This window comes from Sus scrofa, chromosome 6 (genome assembly GCF_000003025.6).
Source record: "Sus scrofa isolate TJ Tabasco breed Duroc chromosome 6, Sscrofa11.1, whole genome shotgun sequence".
NCBI lineage: Eukaryota > Metazoa > Chordata > Mammalia > Artiodactyla > Suidae > Sus > Sus scrofa.
In genome coordinates, this window is record NC_010448.4 from 111669805 (window position 1) to 111683058 (window position 13254).

Consider the following 13254-nt stretch of genomic DNA (forward strand, 5'->3'; position numbering starts at 1 on the left):
CGGGAGTCTCTATCTAATTTTCTGCCAGTGGTTCAGTGAATGGACTTCTGATTTCTGTTGATTATTGAACTGCTTCTGGGGATGGATCTAAAATGCAGGCACTGACCCTTAATGTCAATCATAAAATTCTGAGTCCAAAATTCGGCAGCAATTCCATTGTTTACAAGGTATTTCTGGCAGCGTGACCATAAGCAGCCTGACTGCTTTATGGATTGATCTTTCTCCTGAGCAAACTTAAAAGATGGCTTTGTAAAAAACCTACATTGGTTTAGTAAGTGTGTGAAAGCTGGCTGCCACTCCTGCTTTCTCCTTCAGCTGGATATTCTTTGGCTTTATACATCTGAAGAGCGTTTTAAAAGTTTAAAAGCTAGAACTTCTTAGTGTTTCAAAACATGTCTTTCTTAACGAATTATTTTGTGACGGGTCATGTAGAAACCTTATGATAAAAACCATTCTTATTTTATTTATTTATTTATCTATCTATCTATCTATCTATCTATCTACCTACCTTACCTACCTACCTATCTATCTACCTATCTATCTACCTATCTCTCTTTTTAGGGCCATACCCACAGCACATGGAAGTTCCCAGACTAGGGGTCAAATTGGAGCTGTAGCTGCCGGCCTATGCCTCAGCAATGCCAGAACTGAGCCACGTCTGCAACCTACACCACAGCTCACGGCAAGGCTGGATCCTTAATCCACTAAGCAGGGCCAGGGATCAAGCCCTCATCCTCATGGATATTAGTTGGGTTCGTTACCGGTGAGCCACCACAGGAACTTCAATCATTCTTATTTTAAACTGATATTTTACATTGCAAAATGCAAAATTGTTTGAACCCGGTTTATATGAGCCAATAATTCATAATAAATTGGTCATCAAAGTAATTTGAAAGCTGTTCCTAGGACTATGACATACATAAATATTTATGTCTATTGTTTTTCGATTGCAAACAGCTATTTGTTACTTTACCCATACAGCACATGATAAGCATCTGGAATTCTACATTTCTCACTGTCATGTTTTTATGTAGAGCATGTTAAGGCAATTCCACAAGTATAGTGTTCAGTGCTCGGCTACGACATGGAAAACTGGACATTTTGCCTTCATTATTGTTTCTACTCTGACTAGATCTAAACCATTTTTGATGTCAATTTCTGGCCTTCGCAATTTTTAAAAAATTAATGAGGAAAATTCTCTCTCCATCAAGAATCTTTACTAAACATGTAGCCAGCTGCCACCCACATAATAGTTAAATGTCATCTGAACAGAAGAGAATGGCATCCAGACAGGATGCATTTGGTCCTTTCTCTGAGATAGGTCCAAACAAATGGAAAACTTCCTGAGAAGATGTCTGTCAATGTCACTGGTGTCAGCTCTGCCCCCACATTCTTCTTTATTGGATTTTAAAAATCACTGACATTATAGTTTTGCACTGAGGACCATATATATGGACTACTCAAATAAGTTTAAAATGTTCTGGAAAACAAGGAAATTCCAGAAGGGTAAAACTGAGAAAATATGAGAAGTGAGGATTCTGAGTAATAGGAGAAAAATTTAATAACTAACCCATAAGTAATTTTTTTTTCATGGTAAAAAGTCAGAAAATTTTAATGCACTGAAATGTATCTACATTATCTCTAAAACACTGAATGATAAAGAAGTTTTGCAAAAATACGTCACCATGATAAAGAAGACTATTCTTTCCATGGAATCTGATGGTGGATTCTCATGGAAACTGAGAGAAAATATCATTTTCACGCTTATGCAAGTTGGCAGGTTGAAATATGCTCCCCTGAGAGAGAAGGCATATACCTGTATTTTTTCCCAAGATTTCTAACTCAGGCATGCAAATTCAATCCTACCTGTCACAACCAAGGGAAGCACGCACCAGGTACAGGGGATGCAATGGTGAAACAGCCTGCTAGTGCCACCCTGGTGGGTTGAGGGGATGGACATGATCTTAACAAACACTCCAAACTCACCATCATGGGTGCTTTCATAGGGTCACCCAGAAAGCATGTGCCAGGGGCAACTTAATCATTTGAGACACAGGAAATGCTTCCAAAGGCACCACAGAGGCCTAGGGTTGAGAGGCCTGATGAATGGTTCAAGGAACTGGGTGAAATTTAGGACAGCTGGAGGGTAAGTGTGACATGACCCAAGTGGACAAGAATAAGTCTGGAGAGTTAAGGAGAGGTCATATCATGAAGGGTCTTGACAGACAAATTATGGAGGTTAGATTTGTCCCAAGAGCCCCTGGAGGCCAAGAAGAGCTTCACACAGGAAGCAGGAAAAGGAAAATGAAGGCATTTTGGTGGGACAGCTGCCTCCAGAGGGAAATGGGACAGACTTTGTAGGAAAATGATGAGGTTAGCTTTGCATTTCCTGAGTTGAAGGGATCTGCAGAGCATTTAAGACCAGATGCCCTGGGACCAGATGATGTGAGGGATCGAGGTTCTCCGGGGTGGGGTGGGGGGGCACAGGGAGAGCATGCGGGTGAGAAGAAAAGACGCCCAAGGATTGATCTCTGAAGAACACCCACATCTAGGGGACGGGAAGAGAAACAGTTGTCTGAAGAAGGAACTGAGAAATGCAGCCAGAGAAGAGCAGGAAAAGTGGAAGAGTCTGTTCTCAGAGATGTCAAGGGAGGGTGGCATTTAAGGGCCACCAGTATCTAAAACTGCAGAGGGCTAAGATGAGGGCTGGAAAGATGTACTGGATTGGAGGGCAAGCAGGATACTGGGGGCAGCAGGACCAGTGGTTAAGGGGGGCAGACTGCAGGGCATAAGGGCAGGATGAGTAGAGAATAATAAGGTGGAGTCAGTGACTACATGAAACTCTTTTAAGAAGTTCAAGGGGAGGGAAGGGATAACTTGGGGTAGAATTGGATAAGTGAGTTATTTTTTAGATCAGTAAAATTAAACCATTTATAGATGCAGAAACAAGGAAGTGATAAAGCAAGAGATGAAAATACAGGAGAAGAGAGAGTTCCTGTTGTGGCTCAGCAGGTTAAGAACCTGACTAGTGTCCATGAGAATGTGGGTTCGATCCCTGGCCTCGACCAGTGGGTTAAAGATCCAGCCTTGACGTGAGCTGTGGTGTAGGCGGCAGATGCACCCGGATCTCGTGTTGCTGTGGCTGTGGCGTAGACTCTCAGCTGCAGCTCCCATTCGACCCCTGGCCTGGGAACTTCCATATGCCGCAGGTGCATCCCTAAAAAGACAAACAGTTTAAAAATAAACATAAAGAAAATACAGAAGAGAAGACACAGAAGATGGACAAGACCCCTGAGGAAGGAGACTTCTTAGGAGACAGAATCTGAATGAAAGGAGGAGAAGGAAGAAGGTGATGGAAGAGGAGGAGGAAGAAGCAGAGAGGAGAGCAGGAGATGAGGTGGAAGTTGATCAGTCTGGGTGTGGTTAGGAAGGAAGCTCTGAGAGTTTGCTTTGATGCTTATTTCTGTTCTGTGACGTCGGAAGAAAGAGGATGTGCAGAGAGATGGAGGGTAGCAGTCATGCCCAGAGCGCCCACGAGAAGGTACCATCAGAAAGTGCCTCTCTGGAAAGGGGGCGAAGCAGCTCATGAGGGAACAGAGACTTGCCAGGCAACATTACCAGCCTGTCAGTTTATCCTGCTACCAATCTGTCTCCTGTAATTTTCTATCACAGTCTACAGTTGCCAGATATAAAAACAGACAGCCTGCCTGATCTTGAGGGATGACACTATCAAATGTAATATTTGTAAAACAGTTAGTTTATGAGACTTCATGACCTGAACAAAACACCTCCTCAAGAATATTCCAAATTGATTAAATGACCCCAAGAAGAGGACAGTTTTTCCCCAACACCAGAGGCTTAGGAAAGTGGCGGTGTTGGGGGTGGGGGTGGGGAGCTGGCCCGTGCCTACAGCTATTCAAACTATTGGGAAGATGGAGCTCCATTAAAATGATAATTGGGAATGAAATGACCTCTGGGTTATACATATATACCTATGTGACTGTTTAACAAAAGTTAGACAAAAGTTGTTTAATTCTTCTGAAGGGGCCCGGGAGAATATCTAGAGCTACACAACTCAAAAACACATCCAGAAGATTGGAACCACGCTAAAGATTGATTGACACACTGTGAGTCCTGCAGAAACCGTCAGCTGCTCTCCGTCTCTAGAATCTCTCCCCCATTTCTCCCCAACAGGCTCTTTATGGGAGCCTCCTGTGTTCCAGGCACAGTGGTCCTGACCCTCAGCAGGCTACCACTTGGGGAGGTAGGCATGAAAGCAAATATTTACAACCCAGGCTGAGTCAGGACATGGGAGATGGAGGTAAAAGCTTGAGAAAAGGGAGGGGGACTAGGGCTGACTCTGGGCTGTCAGATTAGCACAAAAACATTTCCTTTCAATCCCATATGTAAAATTTGAGAGGGGGAGGGAGTGGGATGGATTGGGAGTTTGGGGTTAGTAGATGCAAAGTAGAGCATCTGGAGTGGATAAGCAATGAGATCCTGCTGTATAGCACAGGGAACTATATCTAGTCACTTGTAATGGAGCATGATATAGGTTAATGAAAGAAAAAAATGTGTGTGTGTGTGTGTGTATACATATATATATAAATAAAACTGAGTCACTTTGCTGTACAGCAGAAATTGACAGAACACTGTAAATCAACTAGAATAAAAAAATAAAATTTGCTATAACTTCTGGTAATCAGTGATCTATAGAAACATAATGGAAGAGAACACAAAGAAAACTAAGGTTCTTCTTTGATTTAAAAACAATCCATATTTTCTTTTCACCTTTTCATTCCTCTTTAGTCAGTGATGACCTAGATACCACGAAATGTCCCACGAAACCTCTTAGTTTCTTGATTTACTCTTGACAGGTATATTCCCAAATACCTATACTGTTGAACTTTTTTTTTTTTTTTTTTAAGTCTGGGGCTGTTAAAAGAGTCATTTCTTCATAGTGCAGATGTTTCAGCTGGAGAACAGAAACTATATCCTTGCTCCCAGTGATATATCTGGTTGCTAGACTCCTACACTGGGTTTGGGAATGGCTATGCTCAAGCCACTTTAGAAAACAAACCGAAAATGCAAAGTGTCCTGAATCCTCTTGTATCTCAAGGGGAAAGGGAAGGGTTTCGTGGAGAAAATAGGCAGATACCAGGAACCGTGTTTTGGTCCAATTTTGTCATTCCTGGCTATGTAAATTTAAGCCTTTTGGTTGCTCCGCTGTGAAAGGAGGAGGCTGGGTCTAGGTTATGCTTTGGCATTTGAAGTTTATGAGGAAAATTAGAGTTTGGACTAGGTGGTATTACATACTGAATCAGTACTCCCTCACAGGAAGTTGCCTGTCACCATGAATTATTTAGCAAGTGAGTTCTTTGCGCTCATACTCAAAGTCCACACTAATGACTGGTAGTTATTTTAATTGATTATCAATGAACTGTTAACTATCCCGCTGGCATATCAATAAAGCAAGCAGTCCTGTGAGTGTAGGTTCTGGGCTTTGTTTGTAGTTGTAGCTTTCCATTCATAATTCTGAAGGGAAATCTAAGTATTTCTGTATCCATTCTACTAGGATGATCATTAAATGTTTGCAGTGCTCTAAGAAGTTCTAATTTTGATTTGCAAAAGCAGAAAAGAAGATACAATACAAAATCATAGCATCCTGAAACTGATGTTATTTTGGAAAACATGCAATTTGAAACCATAGTGAAATTCTCAAATATGTAAACACCTATATTATACAGGAATGTTCTTAACAGGATTGTGAGTGATAGCAAAAAATGAGAAGCAACCTTAATTCAGATCAACTGAAGAGTGGACAACTGAATCGCAGCATACCCACATAATGAAATATTACATGGCACTTAGGTGAATGAATTCCAGCTACAGATGTCAGTATAAATAAATCTCAAAAACCTAATGTTAAATGAAAAAGCAAGTTTGCAAATGAGTATATACAGATAGCCTTTCATGTAAGGCTAACACTATGATAAAGGAGTACACAGATGCATTAAAGAGTTATAGAGACATGCACAGGAATGTGCTGATGGAGATCAACTTGAGGATAGCCATTACCAAGGAAGAAGATACAGAGACGGGAGAAGAAAAGATAGCAGAATCCAGAGTGATTAACCAATTTGTTCAAGGACACAAAACAGGCTAGAAACAACAGCCCAGCGCTCTCCCCTTACAGAACACCACCTCCAAATGGGAGAGCTGCTGAGTCTGTCTTTATCTGTCGATACCTCTTACAGACACATAAAAGGAAGACGGGATGTGGGGGTGTCCAGAAGCAGGCAGATGGAGTGGGTGTTCACTAGATTAGGAAATGGTTGCCACCCCCATCAAGATCAGAGGAAATAACTCAAACAAGTGACATTTTTTTTTTTTTTTTTTTTTTGCTTTTTAGGGCCACACATGCAGCGTATGGAAGTTCCCGGCTTGGGATCAATTTGGAGCTACAGCTGCCAGCCTACACCACAGCCACAGCAATGCCAGATCTGAGTCGCATCTGTAATCTACACCACAGCTCACAGCAATGCCGGATCCCTAACCCACTGATCAAACCCACATCCTTATGGATCTTAGTCAGGTACCGCTGAGCCACAACAGGAACTTCCACAAGTGACGTTTTAAAGAAAAGTAATTTTCTTTTCCTGAGGATATGATTGACGGTAAGCATAAAGTCCCTCCCTATTATAAATGGCTTTGCTCCAGGTCAGACACACTAAGATTCCCTGGGAGAAAACAGACTTTCAATCCAGCAACATGACAATCAGGATGAACAGCCTGATTTGGGAAGAAAAGAACACAATTTGTCCTCAGAGAGGCTCAAGAGAAAAGACTTATGCAAAACCAGTCTAAACACAAAACTTTACATGTCACAAAATATACTTCGTTTGGAAAAAAAGTAAGAGGGAATCTCCTCAGAAACAGCAAAGCATGAAGGCCACTTTACCTAAGAGATCCTGAATCAATTGATTGTGTGAGGAGTTAATTTTTACTTTGCCTAAAATCAGAAGCTTGTAGCTATTATCTTTCACTGTCATAGAAAAATATAAGAGGGTTAAAATATAACCTGGGCCAATTGATGTTTAGGACACTTTTGCAAAAGAAAAAAATTAAAAGGAGTTATCTTTTCTGGCTATCTTGACATTGATAACAGCCTGGAAGATTTGAATAAGAACCCTGACCTACAGAAAGTACACATCATTGACCAAAAGGAGCATACTTTTTCAGGCCAACTATCAGAGTCCTCTGGCGTCTAGATTGGTGGCAGTGAGTTCTGAAAAGGTGGGGTTACAGCTTTGATTCTTTTTGATTTTTTTTTTTATGATTCTTTTTCATAGGCTATAGGTATGATAACAGAGGTGTTACATAAAGTGAAATGAGTCCGAGAGAGAAAGACAACTACCATATGATTTCTCTTCTTTGTGAAATCTTAAAAAAAGAAAAACAAAAACAAACCAAACCCCCAAAAGAAAACAAGCTCATAGACACAGAGACAGACTGGTGGTTACCAGAGGTGGGGGTAGGGGGTGGGAGAAGTGGGTAACCCATTTTGAGTTTTTTAGTTTGAATAAATTGATATATTTTTTAAAAATTAAAGAAGTATTGGTCCTGAGTAATAATGTTCAGAAGTTGTCAGAGTTTTACGATATATATCAATGCAGGGAACTATTTTAGTTCAGAATAGTTGACACCAAACTTGATTCTGGAAAACCTCAAAAAATAAAAGAAAGAATGTAAGCTATTCAGTGGGATGTTTGTCCTTACCTCGTATATTTTAAAATATGTGTAAATAACTGTTCACTATCTGATGGAGATGTTATTAGATATAAGCATTTCTAACACAGGTTTCATATAAGAATAGAATACAACATATTTTAAAATAAATACAAAGTAAGTGCTATGGTTTGGAGAACAGAGACCAGGATTGCCTTCTCATAAAATCGTTAAAAATTCTGGGGTTTCATTTGCCTTAAAAATGAGCTATGGAGGAAGGATGAGCCCCATGCGGTGTTGGCCCAGGACCCAGTGAAGATGATAAGAAGCAGAAGTTACGGAAGTAAGTTCTGGCTTATTATATGGTGCTTTCTAAGGCGGTGGCTACAGAGCAGAGTGGATTCCTTGGGAAGGAGTGGGTTCTTTGTCCCCAAAATATTCAAACAGCGTCTACGTACTCATTGGACTGGATATTAGAAAACCCACTGAGGTATTACTTATCCATCTGTAGGACAATACTGCGGAGCACTTACCAAATACATGTTCTATGCTGTGACATGAAGACACCAAGGTGAGACAGACAAGACCTCTGTTCCGCGTGGAGATTGTGCAACAGTTAATGGATGCAGACAATTAATAATTAAATCAAAAGATAACTAAGCAAGGTCATTGTTAATTATGATCATTTCTCCCATGGAAATAAGTAAGGTGGTGGGGAGGCAGATGGACGGATTGTGGGGTGCAGTAGGTGACATCTGAGCTATGCCCTGATGGGTGAGAACTGGGAGGAGAACATCCCAGCTTCTGACAGTGTTTGTGCTGAGTAAGCCAAAGGCTCAACTTGGTAGAGAAAAAGAGAGGGAGCTGGAAACGCCGGTGAGGGGATGAAGGTGTGGCTATGGAGCAGAAGAAGTTTTTGCTAAAGGGAATGAGAGGTCACTGAACAGTTTTGAACAGAGGAGTCATGTAATCACATTTATGTTTTTAGAAAATAGGTAGCGTACGAGGTAATCTTGCAATTTTTTTTTTCCTAAAGCCGAGATTCTGATGCTGTTAGGATGGGATCTTAATCCTGTCTTATTGCACATACAAAACAATTATGTGCCGCACCTTTCGGTCTTTGTTGTCTTTAACAGTAAGAGTCCACCTAGAGAGAGAAAGAGTGCCCAACTGCAAATTTCAACAGTAGCTGGGGAAAAAACGAGCCATCATGGTGATTTATCCTGAGATGGCCCTCATTACTGCATCTTTCCCGTGAACGTATCTGTTCTGCTCTGTTCTAGTCCTCTGTCCCCACCCCTATGCCACTCCTAAACACTTTTTTCTGGTCAGCAATTCCACCACTGACAATTGATTGGACTCTTTCTCCTGGTCCCAATTCATTATTTTGCCTCACAATGGAGGGCTTGTCTCCTTCCTGTCACAATGGACTGTCCTTCTGGACCAAAGCCTGGGCCTGGATTCAAGACTGTTTTCTCCCTTACAATCCATGAGACTATCGTCTCCTTGTAAACCCATCATATCTCCGTAATCACAACTGTGTTTGGTACCTCCGATGGTTAAATCTTCAAAAATGCTGTTAGATGAAAGAGTACCCTGCCCATAGGCAGCCTATACAGACCCGAGACCCTCCTGGACACAGATTCTCCTCTCTGCCATTCAACCCCATCACTCTCCCTCCAGCGTCTAAACTGTGAAGCACCCTGTCTCTATGCCAGTTTGAACCTCCCAACTATTTTAACCAGAGATGGAACTGAGCCTTTTCTTTCCATCTTAATCCTCCTAAGCACAAGCATGGGATTGTTTTCCTGAATTGTGTCTGAGTCTTAATGGGGGTAACTCAGAAAAAGCAAGTCTTCAGTTGCTCCTCACCACTGCCTGGAAAAGGGTAGGTTCACATTCACTGGGCACTAATGCATGCCAGGCACTAGGCTAAGTGCTTTGTAGGGAGTAGCTCCTTTGATCCTCACTGCATCTCCAGCTGGAAAACATTATCCCCATTGTACAGATAAGGAACCTGAGGCTTAGAGAGGCTAAGTGACTTGCCCAGGGAGACATAGCTATCGAGGAGATCTGGGATTTTCAAGATTCCTCTGAACATAAAGCTTGTACTCTTAACAACTAGGAAAAAAAGTTGCGCAAAATAAAATTCACAATCATGTATCCATATAACGACAATTAGCACAAAAATGCGTATTTTTTATTTGTTTGTTTTTTTGGCCTTGCCCACTGTATATGGAAGTTCCCGGGCCAGGGATCAAACTGGTGCCATAACAGCGACCCCAGCTGCTCCACTGACAACACCAGAGCCTTAACCTCTTGCACCACAGGAGAACTCCAGAAACATATAATTTAATTGATGATGGTACTGAAAGATGAAACTCTTTGTATAAATGGACAGATTTTAATTTCTCTGTCACATATTTTTCCTCTTCACTTTCAAAAACTCTTGTGTAATTCATACTCTTTCACTAGCAATATTAGAGCACATTTAAGGTTTTTTTTTTTTTTTAATAATTCTAAAGCATTTTATTTTAATGAGAAGGAGCCCAGGAAAACTAGGAAGAAGAGAAAATAGTCCATCTCTTACTAGACTTTAAAAGCCTCAAAAGAGGAGTTCCCGTCGTGACGCAGTGGTTAACGAATCCGACTAGGAACCATGAGGTTTCGGGTTCGGTCCCTGCCCTTGCTCAGTGGGTTAACGATCCGGCGTTGCCGTGAGCTGTGGTGTAGGTTGCAGACGCTCGGATTCCGCGTTGCTGTGGCTCTGGCGTAGGCCGGTGGCTACAGCTCCGATTCAACCCCTAGCCTGGGAACCTCCATATGTCGCTGGAGCGGCCCAAGAAATAGCTTAAAAAAAAAAAAAAAAAAAAAAAGCCTCAAAAGAAAGAAGATATTAAAAAAACCTAAGAATTCTTACATACAACTGAAATGTATATGAGATCAAACCATCCAGAGTTTTAAAATCTGCTCTACTTAGAGAGGATCTCTAGAACCCAAACATCTTCTAACGTTCTGGGAGTAACAGTTCTAAGGTGTCCAACACTCAGATTTTCCAATTTTTAACTTAATGTCAAACCACACAGTCAGATATTTTCTGATTTAGAAAATACTGCCTTTAAAAATGCCTGGTGCTCCTGATGTTATTTATTTACTTTTGTCTTTTTGTCTTTTTAGGGCCACACATGCAGCATATGGGAGTTCCCAGGCTAGGGGTCGAATCAGAGCTGCATCTGCCGGCCTACACCACAGCCACAGCAACACCAGATCTGAGCCATGTCTGTGACCTACACCTCAGCTCATGGCAACACCGGATCCTTAACCCACAGAGCAAAGCCAGGGATCGAATTTGTGTCCTCACAGATGCTAGCCAGGTTTGTTACCGCTAAGCCACAATAGGAACTCCTGCTCCTGGTGTTATATGAAACACATATAAAATACATAGATTCCTGCCTACTTAGAAAACTACAGAATTCCAACCAAGGACACTAGTTTAAAACAAAACTCCAGATGGAAGTCTTACTGAAGAATAACAAAAATTGTCTTCAGAAAAATAATTGTCTAAAGGAATCCTGTTTCTAACATTTATGCTCACTGTCATGAGTAGATGGTGAGATAATAATATATAATTCACTTAGGATCTACTGAGAATCTGAGAAAGTACTTCGAGCAAATCAAAAATAAAAAATAAGAGAATAAATGGTTAAATGTTTTTAAAAGCCCATCTTCACTTGGAAAATAATTTCCCAACTTGGATGAACTTAAGAATCCAATTTGCAGAAGAGATTATACATCCAAGAATTTGTGAAAATAGCTTAGGTTTACCAAATCAGTAAATTTAAAACATCTGTACTAATGCTATGGTATGTATTCCATGTTTTCCTTACCTGCTTTTTTAGTTAGGAGGCTCTCTGAAGGCTCTCAAGGCATAGGGGGTCTTAAGCATGGGTCATACTTTGAAAACTCTTAGTTTTGTATCTCTGGGCTAGTCACTTAAAGCTTCAACTTAAAGTCTCAGTTGCAGAGTTCCCGTTGTAGCTCAGGAGCTATGAACCCACATAGTATCCATGAGGATGCAGGTTTGATCCCTGAACTTCTCCAGTGGCTTAAGGATCTGGTGTTGCCATGAGTTGTGGTATAGGTTACAGACATGGCTCAGATCCTGCACTGCTGTGGCTGTAGCACAGGCCGGTAGCTGCAGCTCTGATTCGACCCCTAGCCTGGGAACTTACACATGCTGCAGGTGCAGCCCTAAAAAAAGTCTCAGTTGCTTCGTCTGTGCTCTAGGGAGTCATAATACTCACCTTTCCCCCTCAAAAAAGCAGTGTGAAAGGTAGAGGCATGGACTTCAGAGAGGCACAACCTGGGTTTGAATCCTAGCTCTCCCTCTGCACATATGCCTACAGCTGTGGCCCTTGGACAACTTCCTTATCTGCCTGAGCCTCAGTTTCCTTATCTACAAACTTAGAATATTACACCTGGTGAGTTATCAGTAGGATAAGAGAAACTACATGTAAACATTTGGCATTTATTAAGCATGTGATAAATTGTAGCTGTTAATGTCTGTGGACACACTTTGTAAACAGCTTTGTATTATTTCAAGTTATCATATGACTTGACTGTTTCTTCTATCATGTAGTTTCTTACTGACAGACTAAGTCATAGCATTTTCCCTTTAGTCTGTAAATATATGAGTATATTTTCTTTTATGTATTGGATCTTTGCTGCGATATTTTTCTTGAGAAATTTGTTATGAGACTATATTAGCAAAGATTAGCAACCTCCCAACAATGAGATCTCCTTCATTCTTCCTCCTTTGCTGTGTCCCAGTCTATAGCCTGCAGTGAGTTTTTAATCTATTCACTTGTTCAACAAACATGGGCTGAAGACTTACTATGTGGCAAGATCTATGCTAGCAATTACATTGCAGGAGGAATTAGCCTATATATTTTATTGCAGATGATTTCATTCAATAGTGTTGTTATGATAAAATATTACAGTAATATGGAAAACTTAGAAAATATCGTTTCCATAAATTGTAGCGGGAATTAAGAATACATTTTGACAGTATGTTACATGTTCTCTAGAAAATAATTATATGCAACCTCTTTTCACAAGGGCTCCTATATAAATTAAATAACTCCAAAGTGTCTGTGAGGCTAAATCAAGGAAAAGAATTTAAAAGTGGAAACAATTTCTAAAATGAGCCTATTGATGACTTAGTATGGGATTATCTTCGAGAGTAGATTCTTAAGGGCTTTATATCTAGAATAATTAGAAAATGGGCTACAACTAGAAACAAGAAATTATTCTATTTTTACTATATTTTTCTTTCTTTTTTTTTTTTTGTCTTTTGTTGTTGTTGTTGTTGTTGTTGTTGTTATTGTTGCTATTTATTGGGCCGCTCCCGCGGCATATGGAGGTTCCCAGGCTAGGGGTTGAATCGGAGCTGTAGCCACCGGCCTACGCCAGAGCCACAGCAACGCGGGATCCGAGTCGCGTCTGCAACCTACACCACAGCTCACG

General features: G+C 40.9%; 1 protein-coding gene across 3 annotated transcripts in view; it reads right to left on the minus strand.

Moving 5' to 3' along the window:
• The window catches only part of CHST9 (carbohydrate sulfotransferase 9), a 389155-nt gene that overhangs the window by 209548 nt on the left and 166353 nt on the right, over nucleotides 1-13254 (minus strand). The gene's annotated exons all lie outside the window — the stretch shown is intronic.